The sequence below is a fragment of the Barbus barbus genome, assembly GCF_936440315.1.
Source record: "Barbus barbus genome assembly, chromosome: 26".
Classification (NCBI taxonomy): domain Eukaryota; kingdom Metazoa; phylum Chordata; class Actinopteri; order Cypriniformes; family Cyprinidae; genus Barbus; species Barbus barbus.
The window spans coordinates 16001766-16013395 of record NC_136754.1 but is presented as its reverse complement, the minus strand read 5'-3'; positions in this window follow the sequence as shown (position 1 = coordinate 16013395).

Genomic DNA, 11630 nt, shown 5'->3' with positions numbered 1-11630 from the left:
ATGGACAGCCATAAAGTGTTTTCAGAAGCAACGTGTTGTTGGCGATATGCAATCAAAAGTGCACACAAATTCTTTTATTTCTAATGCAGTGAAACCCTTCATAACTGTCAACTGATTCTGCCCTGTGTGATAAAAATATATAGAGAGATCAGCCAATATTATCCATTATTTGTTGGTCAGTGGTGTTATCAGTCATATACCTATACAAAATGCAAAATACTAAATACTACTATTTTTTTAGATGATGGCAAAGCTCATATATATATATATATATGAGCTTTGCCATCATCTAAAAAAATAAATGATTAATATGGCACTGTTAAATGTCATTTTTTAAATTAATATATATATATATATATATATATATATATATATATATATATATATATATATATATATATATATATATATATATATATATATATATATATATATATATATATATATATATATATATATACTTACTGTACATTATAATCTTGCAATGCCTAAATTAATTTGTAGCATTTAACACCGTTAATTTTGATATCATATTTTTTATTTATTTTGACAAAATAATATAGATTTTTATTTCTAATATAGAAAACAAAAATAGTTAGCCAAGAAAGCCCGATGGAAAGGTTGTGACTTTCACAATTCTGACTTTTTTTTTACTCACAATTCTGAGTTTACATCTCACAATTCTGACTTATTTCTCAGAATTGTGACTTTATTTCTCATAATTGCAAGTTGATAGGCTTTCTCACAATTCTGACATTATTTCTTGCAATTCTGAGTTTACATATTTTTTTCTCAAAATTGCGAAAATAAACTTGAAATTGTGAGATATTAACTTGCGGTTGCGAGAAAGAAAGTCAGAATTGCAAGGTAAAAAGTTCAAAATGCTTTTTTTCTGTGGCAGAAACGAGCTTCCATAGTTATGAGCTAATCTGTATCAGACAGAAATTTAATATGGCTGCATCCTTAAAAATAAATGTCAAACAAAACTAACAAAAGATGAAACAAACCAAGTACTGTATGAAACAACTCAATAACAACAAAACCTTTTAGACATCCAAAGTTCCCACTGTGGTTTCTCTCAGTAATGACCATTGGCTAGGAAATGATGTGTGCTATTCTTATGACTCCATCACCCTTTTGAAAGGTCGGTCATTTCTCCTGATTGGCCTATCCCCCGCTTGCACGCATAGCCAGGGATCTTCTTGTTCTTCATCACAGGAGGCTTGGCATTAAAATCCCTGGGTGCAGGCGTGCCTAGCACCATCTGAGCAATCAGGGCTAACCGCTAATGATAATGAGCAGGCGACAGGGTCTCGCTCCTGAGGCAAGTCTGGGCCTCAAAGAGAAGCGGGACCACGGGTAACATCTGAGCACTGCCAATTAGCGGCAAGCCCAAAACACTCAGCTCAGTTCAGCTCCCTCAAAATGAAAGTAGACAGGCTCGGAAACATTAATTCTCTGACAGAGTTGCCAGCCTTTTGGGCTTGGAAACTGTCATAACTTCATGACTGTATCAGGTTTGTTATTATTATTAACTAAAACTAAAACCATTAAAAAAAATGTTAACTGAAATAAAATAAAAACTTCTCATTTTCTAAAATTACACCAGACTGAATATTGATTGGCAGCACTGACAGTTAATTCGGATGTGATGGATTTTGTGAAACTGACACTGATGTGAGAAGAGGCTGTGACAGACAAAAACAGATGGAGAAATGGAAGATACTTCCTGTCAATGCATCTGCTGATCTGATTGACATTTGACATTTTCACAATCTTGTTGAATAACGATCTCTTTACACATTAGGAAACCTGATTCCATATTGATTGGCACCAGGATACAACACAAAGCAGCTGAATCAAACTTATGTGATTTATAATGAGGAATGCTTCACCCAAGCTATTCTGAGATGCCCTCAGCCCTTATTACATGTGACAACCAAGACAGAGAGACTGGGCCAGAGGCTGAGAGCTGGGAAGAGACACTGAGCCAAGGTCAGGGTCCTCAGGCCTGTTTGAGAGCACAGATTTGATGGAGACGGTGCTTCCCCCCACCAAATATTCTCTGCAGATAAAGACTCATCACACACATGGCTTGAGAACTGCAGGGTATTTGGCATTTTCACCATGAAAAAAAAGAGCAACAGCAAAAAATCTGAAACTGTAACCCATCACATTGAACTGAGGCCATGTGTTTAAAATCCTGCTCCAGGGGAACTCATGTCTGTTACTGAACAATGTTCCCCAGCCGCTGAATATTACTCAGGGTGTAATACTGCATGACTCATGCATGCAAATTGAACTCATTACTTTTAATAGAGATTGAACCCTATAAACAATAGATACAGGTAAAAAATGTGGACAGTAGAAACACTCAAATTTCACCATCATAAGGTTTTTTTTTTTTACAGTGATAGGTTGTAACAAACATCACTCTTTGCATTTAATTTACTCAATTTATGGATGAGTTGCAGATTTCAAAACAACTTTAATGTGTACCAGGCAAATATGGAAATATTCTATATCATATTCTGAAACGCATACCTAAAAAAAAAAAAAACCCTGTGACAGGAGTTCAAAAGTTACACATTTATGTTCTTGGGTAGATTTAAACCACGTATAAACAACAGCTACCTCACTTTTCATCTTCCGGATTTTGCATCTTTTCATTTGATGCAGCCAGAGAGCTTCCTGTTTCTTTCCCATCGTGCTTTTGATGGCGGAATGATGACGGATTATTAATTTTGCCTGTCGCAAAAGGGGCTCGATGTTCTCACGCAATGATATCATAACGTCATTGACGTAGACGACGATAATAAATAATGAATTTGCTTTTTTATCACGTGGAGGCAGCCTCTGAATAATTTAACCCCTACGTTACTACAGGAGCGTATGTCCCTTTTAGCAGCATCAGTGAAGTATCCCTCCCTACGACGACCTTAATCCCTACAATGATGATTTTTTCGCCTTCAGTGCTGCGGTAACTATAAATCATCGGTCGTGTTTATGATGAGAATTATATGATATGCAAACGGAAATGCCTCCTGCTTGTTATCCACCTGCCTCTGGACTACGCCACGGTGTCGCGCTGCTGTGATCCGCAGCACCTCACATCAGCATCGGCACAGCTGGACAGCGTTGACCGAACCAGGACAGCAGCCTAGGTCAGGATGTACCTTAAACCTCATTAGACTATTTAAGCCAGATGAACTCATTACAGTTTCCAGGCACAAATATATTTTTGCTTTAGTGACGACTAAATTAATCTGTGTTTTAAAGCAACTCTCTTGGGATAACAACGATATGTTATTGCAATTAACTTTATTTGAAACACGTTTACTCCTCAGTGATTATATTTAAACCACTGCATGATGTTTCAAAAAGAAACGAAGAACGAGAAGAAAAGAAACATTTTGTTGTATTATCAGCTGGCTGTGTTTCACAGGAGGCGCGGTGCGAGATCGATATCAAGTGAACGTCTACATTTCGATAACATGCTTTTTATTCAATAGACAGGCGTATACATTATTAATGACTTGGGCATTTAGATAAGCAATGGTTTCTTTTTATTACACCGCCTGTGAATGTGTCTGTAGCGGAGCTGTAGGCAGTGAAACGAGGTTAATCTCCAGTGACATGATGGTAGTTACTCATGGATGCTGCTTTGTTTATAATCGGGCGTGTAAAAATACAGCGGCGCTGACCAAGGTGCTGAAACATACACGTCTTGATTTACACTATATCAAGTTGTTATACCTACAAAAATAGTTGGTAAGGAGGCTTTTATCCTGTTTGATCGAAAGAGATGTAATCCCTATTCTTTGGTAGGAATTAGTTGTATAGGGATTGATGTTTGTCACCTCCTTAGAAGTGGTTTGATCATTGGTCGTTTTGCTGGAAATTATTGCCATTCCTGTTGTTCCATTATATTAGGTTATTAGGTCTTTGCTGTTTAATTGAATAATCAATCTCTATGTATTTGTTGGTCTTATTGATTGTGTTTTTTATTGAGCTTATTTATTCTGATTTATTGAGCTGCACCATATGCTCATGTTTTTATTACACTGCAACCCACCATATTTTTTTATGTACTGTATTAAACTGAATCATATTCATTTTATTCTTCTGCACAAGGCAGAAGATAATTTTAATGTTAGCTGCTACAGGTACTAATATAATACACTTTAACCAGCATAAAATGTAACATTAATACAGCAATGTGCATAACTGATAACAGAAATAATAAGACTGATTTCTTATTTCAGTAAAAGATAACCAAATGTTATACATCAAGCAGGGACTTCTAGGTAACTTTTTTAATTTTTTTATTGCACAACATGGAACTTACCTATTATAAAAGTACAAATAAGGTATTCTAAAAGGTACTTCCAAAAAAAACAATCATTTGTACATTGTTTTACAGCAAAATTACATTAAAGTAATTAGTTTTTGTACTTTTTTAATTATGAACATTTTCACATTTGTAGCTTTGACAAATTTCCAAATGAGTGGACAATACAGATTCTCCAAAACAAAACAAAAAACATGCTCTTAATTAACCAAGAGCTATTTATCATTGCATTTGTGAATTCATTTTTTTTTTGTGTGTGCTTTGGCTCCTGAAAAGGCTTTCATTTGCTTTTTCAGCTCTGACTCATGGCCATGACTTGCTTTTTTTTTTTCCTCAATGAGCCACACTACAGACTTTCATTAAGCTACCACCGCCATTGTGATGTCACTCGTACTGTTTGCGCACACGATGTAATACAATTAAAGGCTTTCTGTCAATTAGGTCCACCTGCAGTACTGCATGGCTAATGATAGTGAGCATGAGACATAATTCAGTGTGGACATCTGAGCTCTATACATAAATAAATACCCATAATTTCATTTTAAATGCAATCTTTAATGTGGATTATTTATGGTGTAAAGTGCCTGGCAACAATTTAGGACTGTTTTTTGTAGTGTATGAAAGTACATTGGTAATTTGCTTTTATTTAATCGGTTTTATTATTGTAGATATCAACCATTGCCTTAGCAGTGTTTGTTGTTTGTTAATGACCTCTGACCAATTAAAAGAATGCTTCACCTGTACATGAACTCAGGCCATCCAAGATGTAGATTGCTTTGTTTCTTTATTGGAACAGATTTGTAGAAATTTAGCATTATATCACTTGCTCATCAATGGATCCTCTGCAGTGAATGGGTGCCATCAGAATGAGTGTCTTATGAAGCGAAATGCTGCGTGTTTGTAAGAAATGAATCTATCATTAAGGCCTTTAATGATATGATTAATCTTTTAACTGTTCCTTCCTTCTAAAATACAAGCCCCCTATTGCTTTCTCTAACGAAAAAGTTGTCTGAATCAGAAGAGAAATATGCACAGATCAAGCACCCTTAGTAAAAGTAAGAAAAATAGTCTGAAACAGTTCTAAACAAATACGTTGCTGTATTTTGATGTGAGAGGACAACAGGGGATGGACTGTTTCACTGGAGGAAGCATATTATAGATTATGGACTCACATTTTGTCCAGAAGTGATGGTTTAAAGTTAAAACACCTGAATGATTTATTTACTTTTCGTTTTTCAAGACATTAATGAACTGGAGTTGTGTGGATTATTGTAATGTTTTTATCAGCTGTTTGGACTCTCATTCTGATGGTATCCATTCACTGCAGAGGATTCACTGGTGAGCAAGTGATGTAATGCTAAATTGCTTCTCCAAATCTGTTCCAAAAAAGAAACGGACCCATCTATATTTTAGATGGCCTGAGGGTGAGGACTTTTTCAGCAAATTTTCATTTTTGGGTGAACTATTCCTTCAATAACATATTGTTCTTATGTCAAACATTTAGCAACATCTTGCGGCAAAAACTTTAGTTTTAGAGTGCTGTAGTCAAATATTTGCTTGAGTCTGGCTCTGACTGTGCCCTGATACTTAGAGATGTGAATTGTAATAGGGGAGAGAGAGAGCAATAAATCTGATGGCCTGAAATGGTGTTAGTGTTTGTGCCAGGCAGATTCACTCCACTCAGCAGCCAGTTTATGTAACAGTGCAGCGGCCTGGAGGAGGAGGAGGAGGAGGAGGAGGAGAGAGTAGAGTAGGGAAGGCAAGAAGAAGGGAGGAGTTGCACTATACTGCCCTGAGGAAAGATCTGACTGCGTGGGTGAAGACAAGTTTGATCAAATATTCTACATTTAAACAGGTCTTCTGTTAGCACACATTTGATTTTTGGGTGAGGTGAGAAGTGAATTTAGATGATGCTTTATGGTTCGTCAACATATTTGAATTATATGTTTATTCAAGTCAAAATAAAAGGAATTCAAGAAAGTATTACTTTACATAAGTGGGTTAGTCTTATGTGTTGTGTAGAACAGGAGTATTCCTTTTTTCAGTTTGGGGTCGTGAAGATTTTTAAAAAAATGTAAATTACTTTTATTCAAGGATGCATTCAATTTATTAAAAGTGACTAAAGACATTAAGAATATAACAAATGTTAAATAAAAGATGTTTGTTTGAAGTTTCTATTAAACAATCCTAAAAAAAGTATTACTGTTTCCACAAAAAATATTAAGCAGCAAAACTGTTTTCAACATTAATAATACTAGGAATAAGAATAAGATAATAGGAAATGTTTCTTGAGCACCAAATCAGCAAATGTGACCCTGGAACACAAAACCAGTCATAAGGGTACATTTTTTGAAGTTGAGATTTATACAATAAATAAGTTTTTCATTGATTTGTGGTTTGTTAGGATAGGACAATATTTGGCTGAGATACAACTATTTGAAAATCTCTAATTTGAGGGTGCAAAAAATAAATAAATACTTTTTTCACCTTTAAAGCTGTCACTTTTAAAGTCCTTAGCAATGCATATTACTGATCAAAAATTAGGTTTTGATATATTTACGATAGGAAATTTACAAAATATTTTTGTGGAACATGATCTTTACTTAATATCCTAATGATTTTTGGCGTAAATGAAAAATAGAAGATTTTGACCCATACAATGTATTATTGGCTATTGGTACAAATATACCCGTGCTACTTATGACTGGTTTTGTAGTCCTGGGTCACATATTTGAATGATTTTTGAGGATCATGTGACACTGAAGACTTTTTAATTGTAATAATAGTTTACAATATTACAATATTGCTTTTGCTGCATTTTTGAACAAATGCAGCCTTGGTGAGCATGAGACTTCTTTAAAAAAATAAAAAAATCATACCAACACCAAACTTTTGAATTTATATTATTATTTATATTCTCAAATTTGATGCTGATTCTAAACTTTTAAGTTAGACTTTCAGAAGTGTTTGGTTTATAATATGAATATGAAAATATTCTAACATATATATATATATATATATATATATATATATATATATATATATACACATTATGCATTCTTCCACCTGAATATGTATAATTCAGTTACATTTAAGATACTTTATGTCTGTAATTCCAAACAAGGACTGATATCCTAATCCTGGTATATTAAAACAGTAGTCTTGAAGACAGCCTGTTGAGCAGTCTCTGTTTTCCCTCTGCCAAGGTGTGTATTGGCAGTGCTGTACAGTTAAAAACACATGCAGTCTGAATTTGAGCAGTGCAGTTCTGCCTACCATTTCTACTCACCATCTGCTGCAGCCATAGCTCTGCTGTGTTTTTGCTGTATCTTGTACTGTCAGGTTAAAGTATAAAGCTGTAGAATAGCAGGGTGGAAGATCTCAGATTCTCATTCTGAATGCAGATAGCAGCAGTGTTACACAAGGTGAAATGATACAAGTGAGAAGGCTGCAATTGACTTGTAAATTCACCCTGTTATTAGCAAGAGTGATTAAAGTGCAGAATTATGTAGTGTGAAGGGAAGGTGAGTAGTTGGGGTGTCAGATTCTCATCTGGAACTGTGGGTTCAAATCTCACTGTCGCTATGTCCTAGCAGCGATTTAAAATAAAACTAGATGAAGAAAAGCTTGTCAGGACTTCCTGAAATTGCATAACAAGTTTGAAAGTTATATTGGTGTTATGTTGACTGGATTGAAGTTTTCATAGATATCATGAAGTCAATATATAAATGATAAAAGAGACCAGAATTTGAGCATTAGGATTGAAAGCAGCTCTATATAAAATGTTTTTAACCATATGGCAGACCGAAAGTTGTATTTGACTGGACACATAGAGCTAAATAAAAATGTCCTGAATTTTTTATCAGTATGTGAATAGACCAGGTCCCAAAGTTTTATTTAGGGTGTAGTGATGGCGTATGTGTTTTTGAATAAAATGTAGCTGTAAATACTATCAGATGAATCAACATCAATTAGAAACTGAACAAAAAAAGGAAACATTTATCATGTTAGGTTGTACAGCTTGATCAGTGAAGCCAAACGATTCTATGGTGTTTTTTATTCCTCGTATGAACAATATCTGGTTTGTAACGAATACTGCCGTTCAGATGCACACTGGCAACAGTTCAATCAATCAGACCTCCTTGACAAAAGCTGTAAAAACGCCCACTCTCTTTTCCCACACAATGATCTCACAATGGAAATCAATTCTTCTCACATTGCCTGCAGATGGCCAAACACTTTCCATCACCTCCTCTCTTACCAATCACACTGCAATTACCCTGTTACCCCGATTTCTAAATGATAGCCGTGACTGATTTAGGTGAACTTGACATCCACCTGGGGCTCCACCTGTTTGGGTTGTGTTTTTCGGGCTCTGTAATAAAATAATATACTTGCTTCAAATGCATATTAGCTTATATTGTTGCATGAATATCACAGCCAACTCTGTATATGCTTTTTATGTCATATACACTATCATTCACAAGTTTGTGGTCAGTAGGATTTCTTTAAAGAAATAAATACTTTCATTCAACAAAGATGCATTAATCAGTTGATCAATTGCATTGATCAAAAGTGACAGTAAAACATTTATAATGTTATAAAGCAAATATATATATATTCAACAATGGTAATAATAAATGTTTCTCAAGCATCAAATCAGCATATTAGAATAATTTCTGAAGGATCATGTGACACTGAAGACTGGAGTAATGACTGATTTGACATTACAGGAATAAATTACATTTTAAGATCTATCTAAACTAAAGATAGATATTTTAAATTGTAAGAATATTTAACAATATTACAGTTTTTTTTTAAATAAACATCAAATAAATTTCATTGACTCCAAACCTTTTGAACGTTAGTGTATGTATGTATATAACCTATAACATACACTATATTGCCAAAAGTATTGGGACACCCCTTCTAATGAACAGGTTTGACTAGTAATGTCCATGAGTACAAATCTTAATCTTTAAGCATATGATATTGAATGGAATTGGGAACTGAGAACTACCTAAATTTGTGCTTCTAATTTTATATCAACAGTTTGGACAGGACCCTTTTCTATTCTAACATGACAATGCCTCTGTGTATAAGACAAGAGTTTTTGGCTCAAGGTCTGCATTTAAAGTCACACCAGAGGTGTTCAGCTGGGATTAGGACTTGGCTTTCAGTCATTTCTTTTTGAACCTTGCCTTATACACAGAGGCATTGTCATGTTAGAATAGAAAAGGGTCCTGTCAAAATTGTTGTTATAAAATTAAAAGCACACAATTTTCTAGAATATCATCACATGTTAAGATTTGTACTCATGGAAATTACTAAAGTAGTCAAACCTGTTCATTGGAACGGGGTGTCCCAATAATTTTGGCAGTAAAGTGTATGAATGTACTTGCATACACATACATTTTAAAGATGAAAAACATCCTGATGCTGAAAATATGTCTATTGTCACTAGTAGTTTGGACAAGAAAGCTAACACCAAATGGGTTAAAGTGGCATCCATGTTTCTTTATGTTTACACATGTTAACAGCTGTAATACGTCAAAATGTTGCTATGGTTATCACTATGTCAACCATCACAGGTTCAGGTGCCCAAACACATATGGAACATACATAGGGTTGCAGTGTTGGGACGGTTAAGTTGGATAGTAATGTAATAGGTTACAGATTACAAGTTGCCCTATTTAAAATGTAATTAGTGGTGTAACTATTTCAATTACGTTTGTAACTGATTACATTTGATTACTTTTGGATTACTTTTTTTTTTTTTCCTAAACTGTTAACCATTTTAAAACATTTAAAGCAGGCAGGGTTAACCTCACAGTAGTACTCATCACTGATTTCTGTCAAAGTTTCAAAATCCTTCATCACTTGAAATAAGGTTATAATAATTTTAATAATAATTTTAAAGCACAGCCACTACAAAATCTGACTTTAGCACATCTTCTTACTTTGAGATCATTCTGAGGATAAATACAGATTTACAATTATAGCAAAATATAGTTTAATAGCTTTGAAATCTAATCTTTGCGTAGCAAATCTTTTCATCATTGCAAACATTAAAGCAAATACACAATCCTAAATAGGAAATAAACCAGTTATCAAATAAACATGTGTCCTCTTCTGTGTCCTAAACTCCTGAAATATTGGTGTCTCATATTTTACAGCAGTCAATGCAATTTTTGGAAAGAAATTAATCAAATCTTTATGTGTGTGAAAATAATCAGATGTAACCTCAATTGTAATTGTAATTGTCATAAGTAATTTCATACTGTTTAATTACACTTTTTTTCTCAGTAACTGTAACAGATTACAGTTACATTTATTTTGGGTTACAGCTTATTATAAGGTGTCCCTGTTACAATGTAATTATTATTTAAGTACTTAGTATTAATTAAATCCATGTACTTATTATATGGTTAGGGTTAGGATTAGGATTTGGTTTAAGGTTACTTGTATGTAATTATGCATAATTAACTGTTATTATAATATGTGACCCTGGACCACAAAACGTACTCTGTTACTGTCGTAACCTTGGTTCCCTGAGATACGGAACGAGTACTGCGGCCGTTTTGCCATAGGATCCTCAGGTTACTTCGACTGAAGTGACGACTGAGTCGTGCAGCTACCTGGCACGGCAAAGTACGCAGTACTCGTTCTGTATCTCAGGAAACCGAGGCTACGATAGTAACCGAGTATGTTCCCTGTCGATACTCCACTCGTATTGCATCTTGTTAAAGACGCTATGGGAACACAATTCAATCACGCCGTGCTAAGGTAGAGGAACGACTGCATAATATACCTCCATAAAGCATTTAATGCCCATAGAGAAGTGCAATAGTATACTCCGGGCTAAAGCGAGCTAAACTCATAGAGGTTATGCTCGGCCTGGGTGATCGTTCCATGTAACTTTTACATACTCAGTACTTCCAGGACTGAAGTATGCAAGGAACCCAGCATAACAGCATCCACTATCCACTTAGAGAGTCTTCGCTTCGTGACCGGATGCCCTTTGGCGCGGTTACCGAAGCTTACAAAGAGCTGTTCCGTATGCCTAAAGGAGGCGGAACGCTCAAAGTAGATCCTCAAAGCTCTACAGGGCATAACAAAGATAACTCCCGGTCCTCCTCAGGAAAGTGCCTTGGGTACGTAACCATGCCTTGGTTTCAGGACGACCTTGGAGTGCTAATAGCAAAGCCGTCTTCAGCGACAGTGACTGAAGGTTCGTAGAGTGTAGCGGCTCTCAATACAGTGGGCAGGTCCCATGTAG